At 28.1% G+C, this 25,212-nt stretch overlaps 1 protein-coding gene across 4 annotated transcripts in view; it reads left to right on the plus strand.

The window, feature by feature from the left end:
* LOC113376615 (MDS1 and EVI1 complex locus protein EVI1-A-like) overlaps nt 1-25,212 on the plus strand; it is a 236,656-nt gene that overhangs the window by 74,320 nt on the left and 137,124 nt on the right. The window contains exons 1-2 of one of the 4 annotated variants that reach the window (XM_026616603.1): nt 11,743-11,794; nt 17,543-17,599. The exons of the other annotated variants lie outside the window; for them this stretch is intronic. The gene's annotated coding sequence lies outside the window, so the exon portion shown is untranslated. Of the gene's footprint in view, nt 1-11,742; nt 11,795-17,542; nt 17,600-25,212 lie in introns of those variants that run through there. 4 annotated transcript variants of the gene reach the window in all.

Raw genomic sequence — 25,212 nt, forward strand, 5'->3', positions numbered from 1 at the left:
AAAACCGAATATTAATTAGAAGTACGTTGACAAATATTGATTAGAATTTAAAATCAACAGTTGAGTTAATGATAATACATAAAAAATTATTGATTAATAAAAATAAGGAGAAATCGAACAGAAATGACAATTTTAGCTTTACAATTAGTGAGTGTCTTTTCAACCTCGTTTCACTTGCTTCATATTACTTATTATAAAGTTTGATTTGGAGTCAACGCGAACCATCGAGCATGAAATTTTCGTATGTAAAATAGGCCTAATTTTTTTTATAATATATTTATTGTGTGTGTAACAACATTTGATTAATGAATAGAAATGCTGTGATAATTTTATAATTCATTTGTAACCTTCTTCAAGTACTTCAGAGACCCGTGCATCGCAAACGGAGATTGATTAATAGTAATAACATTAGCCTTCTCGCATAGTTAGAACGGAAGCAATAAACTGCAAAGTTGAGAAAGATAGCATTAACGGATCGTCGATCGATTTTTATTTGTCATTTTTCCAAATATTGTGAAAAAATTTCACTAATTTGTATTTTATTATTTGTTCAATACTTAGAAATCTGAATGAATATATTTTATGCTATTTGCTATATGTATTAGATCTCATTAGAATAAACGAGAAATTTTACAACTGCCGTGTACCAAAAAATAGAGGTTTTATAAATTTCATATATATAGAAAAACATATTTCTGAAATACAAAATATAAAATAGATTTTCACAAATATTTACTCTCCTCTCGTTGTAAAAGTCTGTTTAGAAAAATACATTTTTTTATAAATCTCGATCAAAAAATACATTCTACGTATTATATATGCTTCAAATCTGATACAATTTTATAAAATTAGCTTTGTCTTATAAGGAGACTAGGTACGGTGGTGTTTTTTTTTTTTGATCAGCAATAATTTTTATTAATTTAATAATAATTAATTAAATTAGTTTTAATTATAATAATTTAATTAATTTTAATAATTAAATCGAACAAAAAGACATGGTTTTGACATATTAAAAGCTATGCCTCAATGCAATAATGAAAACTTGTTCGAACAACATACTTTGTCTTTTCCCCTTTGAACCCTATCTCAAAAACACTATGATTTTGCTGTTATAACGGCGACTGTCACTACCTGGCACAACTGTACTCAAAAACTGACCAAACAGATTATTTTGTTTGCTTTTTCAATACTATATTATATCATTGTTTTTTTTTAATTACATATTTGAACAGCTATTAGAATTGAAGGTGGTGGTGTGATAATTACTTATGAGCTACGTAGATTTATCATAAATGCAAACTGTTGTCCCATATCTATGTGATCCATTTATTATTTAAATATCTGTAATAGTGATGACTTGTTATTAATACAACAATGCCGGGTAGGGCTTATTTTCACATGAAAACTATTGCTATCTATTCTATTTTACCAAGTGAAAACGGGTGTTACTGCTTGATATCTGATTGCTTAAAGCGGGATCGAACCCCGGACCTCTAATACAGGTGCAGTCGTTTTAACTACTTTCTTACTAAATTTTTAGCTATATTATTTATTACACGTATTTTTAATGACTAACATTGTAAAAATGAAAATTCTGATCAAGTTTATTTTTGTTTATCATTATGAGAATCTAAGTTGTAAGAAAAAGCTCACTATATACAGCACTATCTTATTATTGTTCTCTGTAATATTTTTTTAATTATTCCAAAATAATAGTAAAGACCTAATCCAATCTTCAAAGTATTTGCCCCCTTCCGCAAATTTTGAGCTATCGAAAATCTTCAGGTTTATGTGGAATTATTTGCAAAATTCATTAAATTTATCAGCTTTCCAATGAATGGATTGAAAAGAATTGTGAATATTTGCCAAAACTTACCGGATTAAAAACAGAGTAAGATGGCGCAAAATGTGCATACATTATTTTTCATCAAATCAGCATTATTAACTCATGTAAATACTATAATTTTTGCATTACTATAAATCTTTTCTAAAATTTTACTGATAGCCTAAATGCTTTTATCGAATTTTGGCGCTAGTAATTGTTTTGTATTTTTTTTATTTATAAAATATAATATAATTCTTAATAAATAAATACATTTATTACAAGTTTTATATATGTTAAATATTAACATTTTTATTAAGTTGTTTAACATTCAAAAAGAACATATAACTTATTTGCATGTATATATTATTTCTACTTGTAATATTTCTTTTATGTTAATTTTAGAACATCAAATTTTTGTCATTCAGAATTATTTCTACCTACTGTGAGCTGCCTTATTATGGAAATATTGTACAAGGGCTTGAAAGCAAAAATAACACTGAAGTTTAAGAGAAAGTAAAACCTTATACTAAAACATCATCTTGCGTGCTTGGCACGCGTTTGTCGCCGTTTAAGCTTAATAGTAAACTCTGTTTCTTACTAAACAACAAAAACACTTATCATAATTATACATTTATTTAAATCAATTATTGTTAATTTAATATATTCGGCATTGTACTTAAAAGTGGCAGAGCATTTCAAATACCTGAAAACTTTTTATTTATTAAATATGGAAATGGTTCAATTGAGATTAAATCTGCCCACGGCTATGTCAGCATGTACATAAAAATAACTTCGTTGATGAGCAAACTTAACCTAGATGAATATAAAACACATGAAGTATCATCGTGCGTACCTTCATATTTTTGTACGAACCAGAAACGTAGTAATTGTGTTATTCAAAGAAATTTTTAAAGTGCACATAGACAATAGTTTACATTTTATTTCAAGAAGTTTACAAATAAGCGAACAAACACTAATTTTGTGATTATTTTAGTTTATTCTACAAATAGGGGAGACTGGGTACAGTTGTGCCAGGGTACGATTGTGACAGTCGTCATAACAGCTAAATTGTACTGATTTTGAGAAAGCGTTCAAGAGGATAAAGATGTAGTATGTTTATTTGAACAAGTTTTCATTATTGTTTTCAGTCGGCTCCCTACCGCCATGTAGACCGCATTGCTTTTAAAGAGTCAAAAGTAAACTTTCCGTTAATAATAGATAACTATTACTTGTATACGGATAACTTGCTTGTTTATTATTCTGCGATAGTTGAACATTAGTAGGTAATTACAAGTAATTAGTTTTTGCATAGATAATTTGGCTTGATCATACCGATGATTTGGCTTTTGTGGGTACGGTAGTGACATGTATTTCTTGTCCTTTTCGGGTGAAGATTGTAAGGGATTTAATTTTTAACTTAACTGAGACAAAATTGAGAAAAAGTAAAGGTTCTACGAAGATTTCTTTTAACAGTGTTTAAAAAATTATGCTTTGTTATATATAAGCTATGTTTAAATAATTGAAATGATGAATGTTGTGTTGTTTTATAAATTTCTGACAATAAAAGTTATTTTGGTGTTTGTATTTACTATTTTAACCTACTTTTATACTTTACATAATCCTGGGGGTGTGGATTGTTGGGGCACTCGCCTTTTTCTTCATCTTCATCTCATGTGATCGTATTTAAGGACAATATTAAGTATTTCCATGTAGACAAATGTTCAAATTACCATTTAATTTACTATTTTTCCTGCAAACTGACAAATTAACAAAGTTATTGCTGTACCTGTACCCAGTCTCTCCTGTATTAGGTAAAAGTAAAATGAATTAATAAATCAATTTCGAAATAATATAAACTTTTATGAAATCTTTTATTACAATGAAGATTTTGTGACATCGTCTATTTTATGAAATATATATAAACTACTTGGCTCTGTAATACAAAAAAAGGAAGAAGACAATATTTTGCCATTTTTAATTCACACCGTAACGCAGCTTATGTATTTGCTTTTGCACACAGAATTTATTCTTTATATATATATATATATATATATATATATAAATATATATATATATATATATTCCGGATTGATTAAGCATTATGCATATATGATAACGTAAATTCAAATAAAAAATTACACTCATTCATGTAAAACTGGTCCAAATCACGAATCGCTGTACGTTACAATGTGTACCGATACGAGCACAATTAACGTACAATATTCATTTCACAAAACGCAAAGTGTCGATTAAAAACAAGGAGATTCGTATAATTAGTGTGTATGTTTAAAACTACTGTTGTAACGGTATTAATAAAAATGACCATACCAGTTTGGCTTTGCCGTCGGAATAGCAGATAGCAGATACCAGATACCAGATGCCGGGCAGCAAGCAGCGACCAGCAGCGACCAGCGGCCAGCGGCCAGTCCGAGCCGAGAGAAAGTGATCTAGTTTTGCGTCACAGGCTAAACACATGCGACATAAATCTCCTCTCGGATGCTCGCACATGCAAAACAGACTCACATTTATATAGACATCTATATCTTCTGCTCAGATCAAATATGCATATTACAGTTGAAACTCACTCATTAGTTATATATATATATATATATATATATATATATATATATATATATAATATATATATATATATATATATATATATATAAGGGTGGTCCTTAATATGGACATTTTCGAATTTCCTTGCTCCCAGGGTTCCAAATTGATAAAAAACAATTCTCTGAAAGTTTTAGATTTTAATATAAACTTTTAGATAGTGTGCAATTCAATCAAATTTCGTATGGAAATAGCATGGAAACAATTTTGAAAATTTAAAAAGCAATTTTTAGTTATGACTTAGCTAAAAATGAATTAAAAGTGAAAATTCGTGTCATTTTTTATTGAAAATTCGACGCTCTGCAGAATTTTTGAATATTTTTTATGCTATTTCCATAAAAATCTTTGACTGAGTTGCGCTCTATCTAAAAGACAATATTAAGAGCTAAAACTTTCAGAGAATTGTTTTTTATTAATTTGGAGCCATTTGAACTCGAAAACTCGGAAATTCGAAAATGTCCGTATTAAGGACTACCCTAATATATTTTTTACGTTTCGACACATAGTTTTGTGTCATCTTCAGTGGACTATGTAATTGTAATAATCCTAATTATTTCCTAATTATAATTGTTCACAATGCACAATGAAACCAATTCTTGTCACTTTAAATTTAACAATAATAAATTTTTTGAATGAGTTATTTTATGTTCACTCTTGCATCGGAATACAGAATAGCGGGATGTATTTTACAAATCATAAAATAACTCATTCAAAAAATTTATTATTGTTAAATTTAAAGTGACAAGAATTGGTTTCATTGTGCATTGTGAACAATTATAATTAGGAAATGATTAGGATTATTACAATTACATAGTCCATTGAAGATGACACAAAACTATGTGTCGAAACGTATGGAAAAAATAAAAATGTTTTAAAGTCTTACAAATTTTTTAACTGATGTATTGCCCTGAAAACTGAATATCACATATTTCAACATCAAAATTATATAAAAAATGTAATATATATATATATATATATATATACGTATATATATATATATATATATATATATATATATATATGTATATTAGGGTGGTCCTTAAAATGGTCATTTTCGAGTTTCTTTGCTTCCAAGTTCTCAAATGATTCCAAATTGATAAAAAACAATTCTCTGAAAGTTTTAGCTTTTAATATTAACGTTTAGATAGAGCGCAATTCAATCAAACTTCGTATGGAAAGAACATGAAAAAAATTTTGAAAATTAAAAAAAAATGTTTTAGGTATACCTTAGCGACAAATGAATGAGTTTTATTGTTCGCTAAATTACATCTAAAAAACATTTTTAAAATTTTGAAAATTTTTCCATGCTATTTCCATGCAAAACTTTGATTGAATATACAAATATACATATATATGGTGAGACGTGACACTCAGACCCAATTTGACTTTGAGCAATTATATTGTAAAATTAATTATATCACAACAAATAACACGTAGCAAACAAACAACTATCTGACTATGTTCAGTAACACTCCCAGCTTATTCATTGCAGTATTTTCTTTTTTTTGCTGTTTTTCAAAAACTTTTCACCTGATCATTTTTACTCCGTAAGTGGGGTAAATTGGAACGGCTAGGGCGCAAACAGATCGAATGTCTTATTTTAATTTCAAAAAGATTTTACAAACTAATAGCTACATTATTCAACCAGTGCAAAATACAAATTTCATGGGTGCATTTTTTACAGAAATTACACGGTACATGACCTTGATCTGGTATTTTGTCAGAATTATATTAATATTTATCAGCAGAGTTGGAATAACTATTTATTTAATTTATCTGTTGTAAAATTGGCCTTTTTGACTTAAATTACTTTTTTGTTTGCAGAATGGGCAATTTTCAATTGAAAACATATTTTTGATCTATATTTTTAAGTGAAAATGGACATTACTACTGCACTTTGATTTAAAAACTCTATATATATACATATATGATTTAGGGTAATATTTGTTATTAAACTTTTGTTATAGATTTTCAAACATTGCCGTTTATTTCCCGATAGATACGTCGTAAGAATCAAGGTGGTGATTGCTGGTTATACCTCTTTTCCCCTCTACTTTCAAATATTGTTTTTAAAATATTTTTAACTTTACTTGTTTTTGAGATATCGGTGGTGAACCTTTTTAAACGCGGACCTTATATACTCGTATAGCCATCTTCCCCTAATCCGATTATTTCCATGTAAAGATAGCCTCGATTAGCGCTGTTTCGCATTACGCTCCTCTTTGATGGAACTTTAAGCGGGGTATTACTGTATATATATATATACTTAAGAAAAAATTATATGAACGTCTTGAAAATTAATGATAAATATTAAATTTAAACGATTAAATTTTAATCGGTTTTAATTACAACACCTAAGAAACATTGGACGGAAAAACTAAACGATGTAAATTAAAATGACTTGCTTCATTGCTCTAAATGCAACATTTATTTATAATAAAATATTAATAATTATATTATGTTTATATCATTTACGTCGAGAGCTTGGTTTTTATAATACCTTGGTTTTAATACAATTTTCAACTGTATTTGATATATTAAATATAAATACATTAATGTATTACATTATAGTTGTTTCTGAGTAATTGAAAATTACCATGAAACAATTGTGCGTACGTGTGGGCAATACGCATTTGCGTTCTTAAATATATGATGATTGTATTGCTTTACGTCGCTTGACCAGTTGCCTTTTACAAAATCTTCTCGCGGCCAAACTGTAAGAGATATTTTTAATTACTTAATTTATTTTTGCTTCGGAGGCTGTGCTGAATCATTCATAATCACTTTTCCCAGGTCACACAGAAAGAATTTCAACAATGTATTACTTTACATTTAAAAAAACACACAATAAATTAATATGTTTCAAATTGAATACTTGAACATCGAACGTACTTCAATAAAGTAGATATTATAATTATGTTAACAATTATTAGAATCACACCTCATAATATAATACTACTACTTGAAATTGAACTACAGTTATAAATATTTTTGCATATGTGTGACGCTTAATGTATTTTTATTTGACGAATATACTTGTCATAAAGTAGTAGAAAAATTTTGTGTTGACGTGTATATTCGTCATGGGTCAGGGTAAACCTCAACTAAAAATAAATGAGCACGTCTCCTATCAATAGGAATGGAAGTTTTTAGAATAATTCATATTTTATCATTAAAATCGGTTGATCCGTGTTTTTGAAACCATCGGCAAAAAAATGTATCCACACATACATATACATACATACATACATACTAACATGCATACAAACACACATTCACACTTCCACATACATCCTTTGTTTCTAAGGTATGCCAAAATATTTAGAAGGCTCTGAAACAGACGATATATAAAAAATGCGCTAGTCATCAAGAAAAATCTTACAATACAACTGCCTGTAATAATTGTACATTTTTTTAAATTTCTATTTTTCTAATTAAAAGATATTCTAAAATAATCATTATAAATTGAAACGTTAAACGTTTTACTAGGGTAAGTTATAGTAATTATAGTAATGGTCCAAAATGAAAATTTGTACATATTTTCACGTTTCACAGGTTTCTGAACATTTTGGCATACGTTAGCAACGATTTATTTCGTTTTAGTTCAACTTATCGCACGGATCACCCGATTTGAAGGATTCGTAAACCATTTGATTCCTATTGACAGGGAGACGCGCTGATCAGTTTTTGGCAAAATAGGAATTTGTTCTTTGCGAGAACGAGACATTTGATTAGAGTGATTAAGAAGACATTCGATTCTCACTGATCGGAAGACATGTTGATTAGTTTCTGGCAAAGACAGGTTCACCCATGTGGGATATACAGAGCAAAAAGGGCCGAAAACGATGGTTTTTAAGAGAACGGAGCATCCGATGCGAATGATGTTAAAAACATTCGGTTCGTATTGACGGGGAGATATGCTGATTAGTTTTTCGCATAGGTTAAAGAAATAGAAGGTATTGAGAGAATTAATCTTCTGATTAGAATAAATTATAAAGTATTTTCTTTGTGTTCTAACAGTGTAGAGAAATAATTAATTCTAGGGAAAGGCAAGATATTTTTTTTTTCATTTTTTTTAATTTTCAAAAAATATTTTTTTAAATACAGAAACTGATTCGGATTTTAACCTTGATTCTAGCAAAAAAAATTAGAAGCTTACTTATGTACTTGAAATAAACAATTTTAACTTTGCAATTTTGTTTGTATATTTCTTAGAAATACGAGAAATGATTTTAAATTAAAAGTCCACAAAACATTTAAAATTCCTCAAATATTTTATTACGGAAGTTCCAACAATTTGCCTTAAGGCACAGGCACAAAGTTTTTCATTAATTTGTATAAAAATGTGGAAAAAAATGTTTAAAAACAACTATAATGTAATTTTCATTCATTAAATTAGGGTTTATTAATTATTTATAAATAGTAAGTACCAAATCCAATACCGACCAGACAGCAAATGTATGTAAATGGATATCATATATAAAAGGAGTGGAGTGCTAAGCTGCACTCTATATTGACAGTTATGCAAGCAATTAGTTTTTGAAAACTGTTTTTAATTGCATATATAATATATATATATATATATATATATATATATATATATATATATATATATATACAGTTTATCTTATTAAGCAACAAATTTCAACAAATTCTATAACATTGCTGTAATAGATATATTGGTAAGTAACAGCATTCTAATATGAAATATTATGTCTGACGATGCTTATATATTTCATGAAGATAATTAATTGTGTCTCATAATGTCTGTGACAGACGATTTAATGGCTAATGTGAAATGTACACTATTAAATCACGATAATAAGCCATATTTAGAATCTCGACATATAGAATGCTTAAAAATCATGCCGAGTGAATTAATTGTAAGTCAATACATCTCTACCACTTTTCATAAATCCATAATATTTTAGGAGGCTCGTTTCGACTCTAAACTTCAGCCTATCAATGCGAAGTTTAATGATGTGTAAACATGTGATTCTTGTGAGTTGATATATAAATATGTGGAGAAAAAAGTATATTGAAAATTTAACTGGATTATATATTTTTTTGGATGTATGGTTGAGTCTTTTAGAAATTTAGAATTGCCGTCCAAAAACGACGCTCTATTACACCTGTAACATAAACACAAGGGGGTAATATAACAAGGTGGTAATCTTGTAAACTCAGTGATGACAATAACTTCAATAAAGAAATTGAAGACGAACAAGATTGAAGAGATGTGTGTGTGTGTGTAAACAGAGTTTTTACCTTAAATCGACGTTTTCTTAAAAACAAATTCGATGTGTCTCGATGACAACTAGTGCTTGTCAGTTTTGCACAACGATCGGCCGAGCCGTTTTTTTATAATTTTTTAACTTTTCGTCAACGTTTTTTAGTGCATAACCCTTAACCGATTCTAAAAAATCAATAATATTGTTAATAATTTAATGTTCGAAAGATGTTGGTTGGCAATGATTTAATTTTAAAAATTCTTTAAAGTTTGAAAAAAAATGTGAAAATGTGTATCAAATGTCACTTTTGTGATGTGATAAGTCAATCAAGTCGAAAATGGCTTTGGAATTAGCAAAAAAGTAAATAAACAGTCTACAAAACTTCTAGTTTGTGTAAATGCATGTTATAAATGCTCATCAAATAATCATCAAATAATATCTAGAAATACATACATGATATATCCAAAAGTTACCAGTATTTTCTCATAGCAGATGGCTTAATATTTAACAAGATAATTTATTAAGCTTTTTTAATAAAATGTTTCGAAGTTTATCATGAAATTTAACACCACAATAAAGTTCATGCACTATTATATGCAGTCTTACAAAAATTAGTTGAATTATATAAATCAATTAAATTTTTTAATAATAAGCTACAAGGATATATAGGCTCGTATCTGTGCAATATAATTAATATAATTGCAGATAATTTAAATGTGTTTGTGAAAATTAAATTGGAAATCGCTATGTTCAGATTTAAGTAAAAGCGAAAACATTATTTTTGAAATAAACAGTAGAAAATTTAATCTAAATATCCAAATCTCAATTTTGCTTGAAAGTCAATTATTACACCTATCGGGAAGTTGCCACTTTCAACTGATTTTTTATTTCTTACATTTTATTTTTCATTTATTACAGGGTTTAATTTATCACAATTAAAAACACGAATTTGAGATCAAAATTCAAACTTTATGCTCTCAGTAATCGCTTTGGCTTATAACAACATATTATAAATATAATTGGTTCTGATAAAAGAAATATAAATTTAGAGATAAAAATATATACAGTATGATTGAGATTGAATACATGTTTACTATATTTAAAGTATGTGTCTATAGGCCCTTGATTATTTTTGTTTTCAGAGGGATGGTAAGTTTGACAAAAAGTTACAAAAAATCACGTGGTAAATAAAGGGGTATAGTAAGATATCAAGTGTATTTATTTTTACTTAAATTAAAAAAAAATCCAAACATTTTCGAAAAAAATAACAAATTTTACATTTTTTTTATCTATTATTTAGTTATTTTTGTAACTAAAAATACACCTGATTTTTGGGGGGATGGGAGAATTTTGAATATTACCACGTATCACAAAGAGAGAGGGGGGTCTAAAAATTCTTAAAAAATCGATCACGTGATTAATGGACGCCCCCTAATTTCGTATGTCTTGTTCTGTTAATAGTAGTTGGTTACGTTCTTTAGTGATTATTTTTACCATGGTTAGAAATTTATTAATAATTATATTCTTATTAATGATTACTGGTTTAAATTTCAATATAGGTTTATGTGATTTTGTATTTAAAGTGTTTTTTTTATAATTGCAAAAAATGTATGTAGAAAAATTATATTTTTTTTATTAAATTTGTATGTAACTATCAGAATAATGTAAGAATTGTGAGCTACAGTGAAAACATAATCTAAACAAATAAATTTACAATGTGAAGTAAAATAACTATCTAACTATAATAATAATAAGAATAATAAATAAATAAAAATGATAATTAAAATTATAAAAACAATAGTTATAGAAAAAAAAAATAATGAAGTAAAAATTAAAACTGCAACTAAATACAATATTTTAAATGATCTGCATCAGTCACCAAAGACAATGTCACTTTGCACTTTTGAGATTTGATACAATTGATCACCTGTCAAAATTGTTCACACTTATACCTACAGAGGGACTAATCGCAATGTAAATAGTGTTCATGACATCTCATCTAATGTTTTGAAATTTAACGTGTCTTTGTTTATGCATTCTCGATCGGGACAGCGTGCGAGTCTTTTGTGCGGCAGCTTTTGAACCGTACACATCTAGCCGGTAATAGTGCAAATCGTGACAGGTAATCCTAAAATGCTATATATATATATATTTTTGAAACTTATACGCTTTAAACTTGTTTTATTATGTTGTATTTATCATAATATAACACTTTTCTAAATGTGCAATTTTTATAGAAAATATAAAAGAATCCGTATGTTCAACGCTAACTTATTTATTTCAACAGTAAATCTTACTCATGTGCTTTATACGTTATTGAATAATAGATCCAAAATTGTAACTGATTCTGTGAATTTTTATTTTATAATCGCATTATTTTTCAATATATAAAACAGTGTAACCCGGTTTTGCACGGTATTTGAGACCTCATGAAAGAAATCGTTCAAAAAAAAAATAATCGAAATATTATCTAACAAGAATGTGTATATTTTCAATAAAAACCAATGCCTTAATTTTTTCGTTGAAATCAAATCACGTTTAAAATTAGTTTTTTTAAATTGGCTTGTACAAATTGCATCATTTATTGTCATATTTATTTTTTAATACCAAAATTTAATTAAGATTTAATTTAGTACATTAATAAAACGTGAACCAGTGGTTTCTTTTAAAATTCTATGTTATTTGTCAAACTAATTACTCAATGGATTTCTATTTAGACAGATTGTAATTTATAAGAGAAAAAATTGTTTTTTTTAGTTAGATATTTATCTACCTATTCTATTAAAATCGCTTTTGAATGTATTACATAATACATAACATATTATGATAGTGTATTTTTGGCTTCCCTTAGGGTAAGTTGAAGTAATCGCAAAAAATCGAAAATGACAATTATTGCATATTTTTACATTTCAAAAATGTCTGAACCTTATGGCATACCTCAGAAAATTTGGATGTATGTTTGTGTGCTTATGTATGTTTTGGATAGAATTTTCCGTCCACGATTACGAAAGCATACACCAACCGATTTCAATGGTTCCAAAAACATTAGTATTGACGGTGGTAATTCAGTTTTTGAGAGTACGAAGCATCCGATTAGAATTCAAGAATCATATTGCTAGTGTTGACGGTGTGATGATTAGTTTTTGGGCAAAACAAATTCAGCGGATTCCAGTTTTAAACAATAAAATTATTTTAATATCTAACTTTGCAATTATGTTCCAAAATGTTTATTTAATGTTAAGAAATATGAGATCATCATTGGAAGCATTTTGAGTAGGATACATTCAGATTTGGTTTAATTACAGATGGTTGCCCAAATATAAATATATAGGTATAATAAATAATTAGGTATATACAATACGAACAGTATCTAAATTAATCTTCATATTTGAAAATATTTAAAGCAATCGTTATTAATCGTTGATCGATTTTTATTGATTATTTAATATAATTGAAATATTACTTGCTGGAACTTTCCGTGCCAAAAATTAAAAAAAAATATTTTTTTAGAACTCAGAAAAAAATAGATTTTTGAGAAATTTAAAATTTTTGAAAGAAATTGAATATTTTAAAAAATTTGATTTTTTTATACTTTGAAATATTTTGGAAATTCAGAACTTTTTTTTTTTCGATTTTTTTTGATATGTCGAATGAAATATCGTACACACACACATGTTCAAAAACCTCTGAAACTTAGACATATAAACAATTTCATTTTCTATTTAATAATAAATAAAAACATCTTAAAAATCAATTAAAAAACTTATACTTAAACTTATACTTATACTTAAATAATCGTGCTTAAGAACAATGAGATCAATAATGAAAAAAATACTTTCGTTAAAAATTTGACATGTGTTCATTCATCTCCTGGTTGCGATTTCGTCCGATTGAACGCGATGACTGATGAACAAAATAGTATAATGGTCGTGGATCTTTCTACCCGCGGACCTTTGATTTCCGCTTTACCGTTTTCCTTATTTTAAATACTTGTAACTAAAATAACTTGAATTGTTCTACGTGTGTATAGTTAGCACCGCGATGGTGGAAATTGGCAAAACTGATATGACTTAATCTAAAATTATTTTTGCTCTTTCCGTTCTCGAGATAAATGGATAAGGCCAAATTCGGTGCTAAGTATACGTACAGTCAGCACCGATCCCTCTATAGTCTAAAATTAAAATTTCTTTTTACTATCGTTATCACTGATTTTTTTGCTGTCGAATGGTGCAAGTAATTTTCGAAAATGTTTTACTGATCATAGATTTTCACGCATCGGAATTTTCTTCACCAATGGATAATATCATAATGTAGCAAATTATTTAATGGAACAATTTCTATATTTTTTTTATAGTGAATCATAAAAATATGTTAGTTAATTTTGTTAATTAGTAGTTGTTAGTTAATTGTTTTTTGTAGTATTATTATATTATTTTATTATTTACTATTATTATATATTATTATTATTAGTTACTATTCTTATGTTATTATCTTTATTTATTCTTATTTAGTATATTCTTTTTAGTTTATATACATAAGCAAAGCAGCTCATAGAATGTAATTACTGTTCTGATTGCTGTATAATAATAAATGATTAAAAAAAATCGGAATTCTCTAAAATTACCAATTTAAAAATAATGACAATTTTGAAATTGATGAATAGGAAAGCTAAAGCTATGATTGTTCTTTGTACTCACTATTAGCATCGTCTCATTGTAGTATTAATATTTTTCCGCCAGATTGCATATGGTTAACAGTTGTGCTATTTTATAGAATGTCCAGTATTGCATAAACAGTACCTACATAAGTATTTTATATGATGCAATATGAAATTTTCGTTGTTCAGCATTGCATGATAGTCTGTATTGAATGCACGCCCGTCAAAAATTGAGTTGTTCATCTAGGCCGAAGGAATAATACAATTCATGCAAATGCGATGTGCCTTTAGTAGTTGAATAATTTCTAGTCAATGATATTTCGCGTCTCCTTCGTTGTGGGAGTTAAATTGTAATGCTAATGAGTGACGTCACGCTGCGTGAACGCTCATCGTTCCGGTTCCTAATTACATGAGACCACGCCCGCGCCATATGATATGTGAGCGCTGGAATAGATACGCCTATCGTGGACTTTGTTTCTTGTCACTTCACTTCATTATTCAATAAATAATGACTTACTGCACACATGTGTATTGCATTTATGTTTAAAAGCTCATTGTCCATTGAGATTTTCTAATTGCATTCGTACGAAACGCATGGATCCGATGCGTACATCTTAGGTACGTCGTGCACCTTCGTTAGGAGAAGCCGGCGATAAAGAAGAATGAGTATAATATCAAAAGAAGTGCGAGCGGAGCACTTTCACTAAAGGTCTCGTACGATTGTATGTTTATTGAAATTTATTCGGAAGCGTGTTAAGCTAATTTAAGAGGCTATTCTAGATTAAGAAACATCCCGTAGGGCAAGTTTAAGTAATCGTCCTAAAATTGAAAATAAAAACTTTTGCATATCTTCACGCTTCAGAGGTTTTTGAACATTTTGGCATAGGGTATAGCAGGGCTAGTTGAGCATAGGGCCAAGTTGAGCAATCGAAATATCTCGAAAATTATTCACCATCCGTTTAGGCATTATATGGCGGAAAGATAGAGGTTTGGGAGAATTAAACATCCCGCGATCGCTAGTGGCCGCTGGACAAATGAGTGAGGCTCACGGGCGTTTTATTTTGAGACCAAAAAGTAAAAAAAGTAATTTATCATGAATTTTCGTCTGGTTTAGTCAAATATTATTTAATTTTAATCCGGTAAATGTTATTCTTCCATATAATTATAGTACTTTTAATATGCACAGAGATTCTGGGTATAATTCTCACCGTCTTTTTATAAACTCACTTTTATTTTGAAATTCCGAGTTGGGGTTAGTTGAGCATAGTTGCTAAACTTGTTCTGTCACTAACACAATTACCATTAACTTCCAGAAATTAATTATTATTTTTAAGATTTAAGCTAAGTCTATGAGTAATAATATAAAGAAATAATAAATATAATAAAATATAAATATAAAAAATAATAAAATAATGAATATAATAGTAAAATAATTCCTAAGATACGATATTGTTTTGTTGATTCAACTTTTGGTTAATTATTCAAAAAAAATTACTATAACTTTTGTTTTCTCTGTCAATAAAGACTATAAATATAGAACTGGTTATTAAAAACTTATTTTATTTCATCACTAATCGAAATTGAACCTATGATTTCATTATACTTTCTTAGTGCTCAACTTGCCCCACCTATGGGGTACATTGAGCATACTTGAGTTTTTGCATTTAAACAGCTATAGCTTTTAAATTTTACTTATTACCAAAAAAAATAGTATTAACACTTTTGTTACGCGATAAACAACAAATCCATTAAGCCGTATAGCAATTTATTGAGACTTTTCATTGAGGAGTTACATCCGTTTAAGTAAAAATTTGCTCAACTAGCCCCGCCCTACCCTACTTTAAAAACAATTGATGTATATATGTATGTATGGAGTTTTTGATCACTATTTCGGCCACATGGATCAACCGATTTGAATGATTTAAAAAGCATTCGATTCCTATTAATAGGAAGACGTGTTGATTAGTTTTTAGCAAAAGTCGGTGCGGCCGTTTCGGAGATATGAAGCTAAGAGTCCGAAAATAGAATTAAAGTTTTTGCAAAACAGAGCATCCGATTTGAATGACTCAAAAAACATCCAATTCGTGATGATAAGAATACGTAGCGATTAGTTTTTGGCTAAGATACTTCCAGCAGTTTCGGAGAAACGGAGCTAAAAGTGCAAAAATGGCAGTTTTTGAGATAACTAAGCATCCGATTTGAATGATTCAAAAAAGTTTCTTCTTGCGATTTCTTTTAGGAAAAGAATTTTTTTTTGAGTTTAGAAAATAATTCGGATTTTAATTTTAATTCTAGCAATAGCTCTAAAGCTCACTTATATATCTCAAATAAATAATTTTAACTTTGCAATTTAGTATATATAATTCTTATAAATATTAGACTGTTCTTCGAAATGTCTCTCATTTTAAATCTGGACCAGGCGCTGTAGGGCATCGAGTATGCATGATATGAGGAATATGAAGTTTCTCGCAAAATCACGATATTTCACATCGTTTTGGCTTCTTAATATTTATTACTTTTACTGACAGTTTCTGTTCTTTAAATAAAACTTCGATATATTATACGAGAAAGACAAGTACAGGAAAATTCGACAGCATGAGTTTTTTCTTTATTTGGCATCTCAGGTATAAAAATCTGCAAAGAGTTGGCGGTTCTAATAGTATGCATACTCGACTCCATACAGCTCACGCTCTCATCCGATTGATTCAGTTTTGTTTATTTACTTTTCTGTAAACATATATAAATGTCGTCGTCGTCCAATTAATAAGCTCTCATATATTTTGTCTATAAAACAACAATAATGAAAGTTTTATAGTATTTAGAATAATCTATTTGAAAACATTTAATATTCCTCGAATATTTCAATACGATACGGGAAGTTCCTGCAATTTGCCTTAAGACACGATGTTATACACCACTAGTTTTTTTTTCTTGATTGAAACATAAGTTGGTTACCATTGGGTATTATACTATTACATGTTATATAGTTTATATCATTACATTCGGATATAATACCAAAAATCGCATTCAGAATCAGAATCAAATCAGTTTCATAAAATGCATTTCTATACACCATATTTCTTTTAATATATTAAATATAAGAAATATTAACGAATATAAAAATATTAAGACAAATTAATTAGGTTCCTTGTTTTGTAATATATTTATTCTAAGTCGAAGTTACAATACTAACATGGAGACATTGATTTTCAGCTTATGATGGAAATGGATATGATTGCCATACAAGTGGACCAACGCAGGGATACCCAGGTAAGTACTATATAGCTGCATCTAATATATATATATATATATATATATATATATATATATATATATCCAATCCAATAATTAAAACAAATTTTAAAGAAAAATGTCTATTATACTACCAAACGTTTAGAATAAAATAGATGGAAAGACTTACAAAAGCTCCATTAATCAAAGCAGGTTGACCGTTTGAAAAACTGCACGCAAAACATTTTTATTAAATTTGCTTTAATTTTTGGATGGATGCCCAAGAATATTTTATCATAAAAGTTTCGCCATCTGAAAAACACGCTTTATGTATATGTATATATATATATATATATATATATATATATATATTATTTTTTGCTTTTATATTAGGTTTTTTTTATATTCGCACTTGTAACTTTCAATTTTGTTTCAATTTTTTTTAAATAATACTAACATCGGTATTTTACCGGTATTATCGGTTTTAAAATCAAAACTACCGAAATACCGGTATAAAAATTTATTTCGGTATCGCATTCTCTAATGTGTACTGACTTACAGCAGGCTATAGAATTATTTGCAACTTTTTAACTGACCATGACATACTATTATTAATGACCCACTTATCCGCGAATAAACACGATAAAGATGGTGCACTTTTGTTTCAATTACCACCTGCTCTATATCAAGATTCTTCTGAACCGAGCTTATCCAAATCTTTGTAAAAATTAAAAAAATTACAAAGAAACATACTACAAATAAAGATGTAAGTAACATATTATATATAGTAATAGGGTAGTAAATTATGTATTGTTTAGATAAACGGATTTAAAAAATCGAATGATATTTATATTTAAATTAATATTAGCATTTGTAGTACTTCGTTTTTATAATTACTACGATTACTAATGTGGTTTTTGAGTTTTCTGTGATTTTTTTGGCTTTATATATACACATTATATATATATATATATATATATATATATATATAAATTTTGCATTTATATTTTCAGTAATTAATAATTATAAAGAATTATACAATCGTATATACTAAATATATAGCGCATTGTAGCAATAAAGGGATCACAACTGGTGAATGTTCAGTCATTGCAAAATTTAACAAGTAGCAATAAATTCGTATGTTTTTAATGACGACATATATCATAGCTTTAAATTACTTGTGATATTGACAACAGTTCAAAGGTTAAATGTTTTATCTGGTGCTTGTATGTCACGCCTTTCAAACGAAATCGGTACGAGATTTTGTTGCTAGAAAAACCACGAAATCGCAACACTTCTGTAATATTGATCGATAATAACCACACTGTCGATAACATGCAGATATGTACTTTCTGTACAAAATGTGAGTGATAATTTTTCAATATTTGTGAAAAAACGGACATTCGAATAGAGGATACTTACCAATGACCTATATACGATACCATAAGATTCACCAATCTTGGACCCTATTTTCGATTAATGGGATGTCCTAAGATTTGGATTTACAACTTTAACAAGATTCACGCAGTTATTGCGTTAAATAATCAACTTTGAGTTGCATGAATATGAAAATATATCATAATAAATTTAGTCTCATTTGCTACGATGAAATAGTCTCACGAACGAAGTTCGTCTCATCTTTGAGCTATAAAAAGTTTCTGATTTTAAGTTCCAGCAAAAAATTAATAATTGTAATTTGCTGAGTGTACAAAATATGTTTTAATATCTTTTCCTAATATATAACTAGAATTGTCAATTTTATTGTACCCATCACGAGATCAATAGTTATGCCCAAAGGATATTGTATTATTAAGTAATGTCAATTCCTTTATATATTAAACGTACTCGTATATAAATATATAAACAGTTCTTTCACCACAGCACAAATTTTGAGAATATTTTATGCCTGTTAATAAGTAAAAATCTATTATATTAATAGACTTTTTATAATCTTCTTAATTCTGGTATATAAAGCAGCGGGGCAACGAGTGAATTGGGATGAATTTCTAATTTGTGATAATGATTAGTGGATCTAGTTTTCATAAAGTCTCTAATTTCTACCTTTAGATCATCATGCAGAATTTTATTGCTCGCATATCACGGTGCACCTGTTATTATTTTAAGTACTTTTTGATTGGGTCCGCTGTATCAATGTCACATTAGATTTGCTTAAGCCCCAAAGCTCTATTCCATATGACCAGATAGGAATTATTATCGTTTTATAAGTCAAGATTTTGTTTTCGAGTATTCTCGTTTCGAATTCGAACTAAAAAAAGCCCACTGCTATTACACGATAACTCAAATGCACTTTTTGTTCTTTTTTTATGTAGTTAGTATTAGAAAATCTTCTCTCAGCATTTTATCTGCCTTATTAACATAGTAGCTGTTGTTTTTCCTACCGCTTTCAATAATTAAGCAACTAAAAACACAGGAAACAAAAGGCATCCGTATATCATTCCATATCTCGTAGACTTTCGTTTTCGTATTTGTTCGATTTGTTTTATTCGCTTAACAATAAGTTATGAGCACGTGCTTGAATTTATTCTCTTGGGTGGTGATGCCGCACTGTTTGTTTTATTTCAAATTGGTAGCCAATAAAAACAACTTGATAACTCATTTGTATCGAATATGATTGCAATTCAAATCTTATAACAAAAGGTACTCGCTAATATAATGTAGAAGTTCATAGTCAATAGTAGATGTTCGATAAAACGCGATCATATTGATTTATATCGGGACTCGGTACAAAACTGATTAGCTTCAAGAAAAAGTTTGTTTTCGTCAGAAAACCCGATTAGCTATTTTCATGTTTACTCGACGTTGCAAGTCATTCTGAATTTTCATGCGAGTGAGTGCATGTAAGCCAAAATTTGTACTTTACACTGTTTGAAAAACTGTTTGAAAAGTATAAGTTGGGAATCGTTCTGATTAAAAGGTTTTGATAAAGATCAGACAGATTGTTTCTTCGTAATTTATTTGTGAATTTCACAAATTGTTTTTTGACAATTGTGAAATTTGTTTTCTATTTTAAATTAATATATCTCGAGATCCACTGACTATATTGCTACGAAATGAAGATGGATAGTATACTATACTATTTTACTATTTTAATACTGAATCAAGTAAAAACAAATCTGTAACTATGCTTCATTATTTCACAATTAATCATTTTCTAGAAGAAGTTCGAAGTTAAATAAACAGTTTTCGGCGTTAGTTGTAAAATGTCTACCAAGGCAAGAAACGACAAAAAAACGATAGCAATACTATTGATTATTTTTTTATACTTATTTTTAAGAAAATTGATTTGTTTCTTTGTAATTCTTTCTATAATCAACACAAACTATCATTAATACAATTAATCAATGTTATTATCATAATACAAATACAAGATATAGTATCTCCAGTAATACAATTTACATTTGCCCACTTCTTACAAACTGTAAGTTCCCACTCAATCATCTTTACTTGAATCTGTAAATACAAATTTTGTATGTTACAAATAGCCCGAAGGTTTAATTTTTACTAACCCCAGGTGTAATTTTGTTCACAAGAATTGTTCCATGGTATCAGAGATTGATAAATTGATCTAAATAAAATATATACATACAATTTAAAATTAGTCGATAAAAATATCTCAAACCAAAATTTTATGATAGCACAATTTTGTATTACATGTCGAAAATGACGGACCTGCACAGTTTTGTTTATTGCTTTGGCAGGAAACAGTAGCTATGACAATTTTAGAACGATTTACATGTTCAAACGAGACAAATATTTTAATATTTTTAAAAAACGCCTTTTACTAGATACCCTTGTTACATATAGTCCCTAGCTCCCATAAATTTTTATGTATATTTCGAAAAACTTTTACGTATAAGATGTTATTAATTTTTGATAAATCATTGCGCAACAAAGCTTCTGGTTCAAAGAAATTTGTAAATTTTGACACTGTCGATTATTCAAAATTTCGATAGTATTTTATATTAAACCAGTTTTCTTAAGCTTACAATTTGAAAAAAAAACTTTGACAAAATGCCAACTTTTGACTCACATACACACGTACATGCTTTGTTTCCAGGTTTATAACATAAAATTAACAAATTGGATTTTCTGGCGACAAAGTAAACCACTCCCTCGGGGAGTTAATAATTGAAGGCACAAGATGACAGTTTTTTTTCTTTTTTTTAAATTTTATTTGGCTTCGCTTACTCTAAGCATTTAGCCATCTACAACATTTTTATTTATTTACATTCTATACCAATTTTTATATCATATTCAATCTATATATATCTTATTCTATATTCTTCTTCTTCTTAATTTATTCAATTTTTGCTGTTTTCTGGATGACAGTATTTATTCACCTGTAAATAATCTGCAAAATAAAGTTGTATCTACTTCGATTTTTTTTTATCCGGAGCCTTCAAACCTCATAGTGTTGCATGAAGACTTGCTCTGTTCTCTTATCTACGACTTCATATATCAAATGCAATTCTACAATCTAATTTATAATGATGCAATGTGCGTTGGGATAGAATATTAATTCTATCCGATTTAATTCCTTTCGATAACGATCAATTATTTCGTGAAAATGCACTTAATCATCCATATGAAACACTATCAATTAGTTTAAAGCCAATCAATGTTTGTGATAATTCTAATTTGCACAACGACTTCGAGTTGGTAAGAGAAGATATGGAAAAACAAGATTCGTATTCTATTGATTTTTTTTAGTACGTAAACAAAATTATAATCATTTTATATTAAATCTTGCTAGTGATGCATCGCATCGTCTTAATTGCCTTACCGTAACGAAAACTAAATTACCGTAACGAAAACTAAATTATTAAAATCGCAAAAAATATAAAATATTTTTTTTTATGTATCATTACGTTCCAGAGATTTCTAATCATTTTGGCATACCATAGAAAAAATGGATATATGTGTGTGTGCGGATACTAAATTTCGTCGACGATTTTTCGAACACGGATCAACCGATTCGAATAATTCGAAAAACATTCGATTCCTACCGATAAGGAGACGTATTGGTTAGTTTTTAGTAACGGCAATTCTAGCCGTTTCGGAGGTACGGGTCAAAGTTTGAAAAGTTTTTTTAATAATCTAGTTTTTGGTATGAGAAGTTTTAATAAATTATATGCCTTTATAAATAAATGTTAGTTTTTCATCAATTTTGAGAACCATAATTGATCAAATTGCAAAAAACGTGATTGTGCATAGCTATGAATACTCTAAGCACTGCACTTTTTGAAACTAATTTTTTTTTTAACACTGCCTTTTTGATCATTCCTTAATTATCATATGGTCTATTTTCAGACCAATTCGAAGTCAACATACTTATGCTATTATTTTTTAAATTTATATAGTAACTATCAAAGAATAAATTAGTATGTTGACAAATTGATCTTTTTTCATACCAACCAATGCAAAATATAAAATTCAAGGGCAATTTTTTTTACAATAATTTACTGTATATAACCTTGATCTGGAATTTGGTTAGAAATAGGGTTGACTTTGAGCAATTATATTATGAAAACCAAACCAATTATATCGCAACAAATAACAATGTCAAACAAACAACTATCTGACTATATTCAGTAAAACTCTTAGCTAATTCATCATTGTAGAAATATGTTAATGCTGTTTTACAAAAATTGGTCCTATTTACCCCATAGACGGGGTAATTTGGGACGGCCATGGAGCAAACAGGTTCAATGTCTTATTTTAATTTTGAAGGGATTTTACAAAATAATAGCTACATCACTCAACCGATGCAAAATATAAATTACATGTGTGCGTTTACCGTACTATATAATATCTATTTATATTGTAATGTATACTTTAAAATTATTTTAAGGTCTGGTAAGCTGAACAATAGTGCTCACAATCAGAAAAACGAAAGAAAATACTTCTGAAAATTCATGAAATTTTCAAACTTGGTTATTTAACTCCCAATTGTAAGTTTTCTTGATTTAGAACAATGGTTGGTTACATATTTGTCTTATACTTTTATATATCGGTGGTAAAAAATTCTAACCTTTGTTTTTAAGATATTGGTGGTGGATGTTTTTTCACGTGGACTTTTATACCCCGCTTTGTCAAGTAAAACAATTATGTGTAAGAAATACATGTATCTACCTGTAGTAAGACTTTTCATATTAGATGAATATAAATCATACTACTTTTCCATGCATTTCATATCTAACTTTATGTTACATTACATGATCAATGGAACAATATTTTTGTATTAATTATATATTTCTAAACACATATAAATTTTAATAAATACTTTTAAGTAGGAAGTCGGTGACAATATACTTTATAAATAATGTAATTATCGTGTAGTAATGTAATCGCAAACCGTTCACTTACTATTTAATTCATTGCTGACGGTAAAAGTGTTTGACGTCACGTTATTACTTTCGGATAAAAGCAAACTGTAAAATTGCATTATAAATATGACTTGCAGATTTATTACATAAAACATCATTATTGTCAACAAGATAATTCGAATTTGGACGAGTTTGTCCCTTCAAATGTTATTGCAATATTAGGTAAACGTATGTAATGTGATTTATATAATAGTTAGCTTCGTTGCACATTTAATGTTTTAAGATTAGAGATTTAATATTTTAATGAATTTATAATATCAAAACTAATTTTATGTAATATTTATTATTGGGAATAAAATAAATGTTGTGTTATATTTAAAGTGTCGGAAAGTTGAAATCGTAAACAATTAATTTTTACTTACCTTTATCGCATTTTTACCATTTTCAAACAGCGCTAAAATAGGTTAGAGCAGAAGGTCCGCCGATAAAAAGGTATTTCAAACAAGTAACGTTCCGAAATTTTTGAACAACAATATTTGAAAGTAGAAGAAAAAAGATGTATAACCAGCCGTCAAAAGTATTTTCTTTCCTCGTTATTTCTTGGACTTTTGTGCTCCGCGCTACCCTGTATACTTTAATCTTAAATGATGTTTTTTCTAATAATAAAAAAAAATTAGAGCCTAAAGAGAATCCGTTAATGGCTTAATTTTACGAGAAATATATAATACCATATCCTTTTTGTTTTATTAATTCAATAACGTCTCTAAGTAGGAGCTAATTCAAATATCATTAAATATCTCTAGCTTCTGGTAAAAGTTATTCGTTGGCTTTCAATTTGTTTATTCTCCAAAAATTTTATATTTAAAATATACGTAAAATATAAGTAAAAGCATAAGTAAAATAATTTGTTTATCACTTCAAGTAGTAATCAACGGCATAAATAATCTACAGAAAGAATAATATTGTTTGCACATTTTATTACTTTCCTCATCATATTTCCTCATTTATATTACATTTAATTTAAACATAAATTGATTAAATAATTTAATATAATAATAATTTTAAATTTATTAATCTGATTTGATTTGAATTTTGATTGTTGAATAATAAATTACTTCATTCTAATCCTACTTTACCTAATGCCGCAGCCGCTCGTTAGTCTTTGTATTTATAATAAACTACAATCAACTGCACAACACTTGATTTTAGAGCAATTAAGAAACAAAACCAGACATGCAATTTTAATAGATTATAAAGACTTACTAACAAGTTCTAAATAAAATGCAAATTAAGTTTTAAAATACA

Source organism: Ctenocephalides felis, unplaced genomic scaffold, assembly GCF_003426905.1.
Source record: "Ctenocephalides felis isolate EL2017-DRISC unplaced genomic scaffold, ASM342690v1 CF-g0.4_SCAFFOLD_01886, whole genome shotgun sequence".
NCBI lineage: Eukaryota > Metazoa > Arthropoda > Insecta > Siphonaptera > Pulicidae > Ctenocephalides > Ctenocephalides felis.